Source organism: Phyllostomus discolor, chromosome X (assembly GCF_004126475.2).
Source record: "Phyllostomus discolor isolate MPI-MPIP mPhyDis1 chromosome X, mPhyDis1.pri.v3, whole genome shotgun sequence".
NCBI classification, from domain to species: Eukaryota; Metazoa; Chordata; class Mammalia; order Chiroptera; family Phyllostomidae; genus Phyllostomus; species Phyllostomus discolor.
The window spans coordinates 97,575,853-97,578,157 of NC_050198.1; the positions used below are offsets into that span (position 1 = coordinate 97,575,853).

The window sequence follows — 2,305 nt, forward strand, 5'->3', positions numbered from 1 at the left end:
ATTTATTATGCATTTTCTAGGTTCCTGATGGTATGTGGGTCATATTCGAATAAGATAGGTATATAAGAAGAGACCAGAAAACCTTGTTCTTACTTTCTAGGAATCTTTTGGTCTGAGATCAATAATCCTGCTCTAAACATTTCTCTTTATTCTCACAACTTTGTTAGAGCCACTTATTTCCATTCAGGTGTAACATTAATTCATTTATCTATTTATTTTTCAGGTACCTTCCTTGGGACAGGCATACTAGAAAGAGAACTGGACTATGAGCCTGAAGATCTGAATCCTAGTACTGGTATCACTGCTAACTTAATATATGAGTTTTAGACCTCAATCTCCCCATTTATACAAGGGGATGGATACATTAGACTAGATAGTCTGTAAGGGAACTTAAAGCCCTGACTGGCCAGCATCCTTTGGTTGGAAAGGTATTTTAAGGCTAGATTATAATAGAACCTCAATATCTATTATAATGTGTGGACTTCCCTGATAGACAATATGCACCTGGAGACATTTCTGAGGATACACTCGAGTAATACTTCTGTTTTAAACTGCAGCTTTCTAGTCTCCTAATTGTGTGATCTTTGGAAAGTTCTTAAGCCTCTCTATATGTCAGTTTCTATAAAGGAGAAACAACAAGTGTACCTATGGTGTAGTGTTCTTAGTAGGGCTAATGATAAATGAACATAACAAAATTCACAGAATAGTAGCTGTGAAATAGAACATTAATCCATGGCAACCATAATTCATATTATTATGCCTTCCTTCTGTCTTCTAGATACTTCCTCCATTTTCTAACCAGGTTATTGGGCCTTCCATTCTCTTTTTCTTGACTTGATACAAAGGACATATCCTCCCTTGTAAAAAAGAAAACTGGCTGAGAGGAAGATAAGGGAGATGTTGGTTAAAAAGTCTTGGTTGGTATTAAAAACACCTTCCATTCCCACAGAATAATACTGATAGTTGATTGTGCCCCTTCTTCAGGCTCCCTCCCATGGGCACATGGAACATGGGGTGAGAGGAAGAGTGGGTGGGCTTGGAAGACAGCCTGAAATGAGTATTGCTGTAGCAGCTTCTCTCTGGCTAGGCTTGTTGCCTATGGACAGTGGCTTCTGCAGCTCACTTGAAGATGGCCACTTGGCGCATATTCATTTTGTGTTAAATGACTTTTAACTTTTATTATCTCTTTCATATTTAATGGCCTTTCACCAGCTGCTTTTCCAGGATATTTTATTGTGCAAAATTACATCAAATGACCAGAACCAAAATCACAGACCTAAAGTCCCACTTAATGTGTGTGCTTTATGTAGCATACTTTGGTCACGTCAAATTGTAAGAGAATGTTTACACTTCTTCTGTAAAATATATACTATGGGCTACCTATAGACCAGCAAATATTGTTTCATCTGTGATGTCCAAGTTTACAAAGCCATTCTACTCCTGAATATAAGGTCAGATAAACTATCCAATGTACTCTATACAAATTAGTTTCAGATATTTTAACAAATGAAACAAAAAGGAATTTTTATGGAGCTCATTCTTTAGCTGATGCTGCCAACATCTCCAATAAAAATGGAGAGAATGCATGTGAAGATAAGAGAATTATAACTGATGAGACAATAAATTTATCCATTGAAATTTTAACCAGAACATGTTAGATCAGTAAGTCTAACAAAGGCAAAAAGAAATATAAGGAGGAAGCAAATGATGAATGATACTTAACAATATCCAGCAGCAATAACTGTAATGAACCTAAAGAAGTTTCTCAAAAACAAAATATACATACCTAATACTTTCCAGATTGATGTTATGTATAAAGAAGAATCTTAAAAGAATGAATATACACTGATAGAAGTTGTGTACATTGTTATCTGGAAAAGGAGTGAACCTCTATATTTCTTTAAAATATACACTATTCTGGATGTGGTCTGCTAATATTTTGTCGAGGATTTTAGCAACTATGTTCATCAAGGATATTGGTCTATATTTTTTCTTTGTAGTGTCTTTATCTGGTTTTGGAATAAGGATAATTCTGGCCTTGTAAAAAGAGCTTGGAAGTTTTCCCTCCTCTTGCATTTTTTGGATTAGTTTGAGAAAGAAAAGTGTTAGTTCTTCCAATGTTTGGTGAAATCTGCCTGTGAAGCCATTTGGTTCAGTACTTTTGTTTGCTGGAGGATTTTTGATAACTGCTTCAATTTCTTTAGTTGTAATTGGGCTTATTTTTTTGTGACAGCATGGATGGACCTAGAGACTGTTATACTAAGTTAAATCAGCCAGTCAGAGAAAGACAAATACCATATAATAT

At 35.3% G+C, this 2,305-nt stretch overlaps 1 pseudogene; it reads left to right on the plus strand.

Moving 5' to 3' along the window:
* Positions 1 to 1,009: 1,009 nt before the first annotated feature.
* Positions 1,010 to 2,072, plus strand: LOC114504925 (annotated as a pseudogene).
* Positions 2,073 to 2,305: the final 233 nt, after the last annotated feature.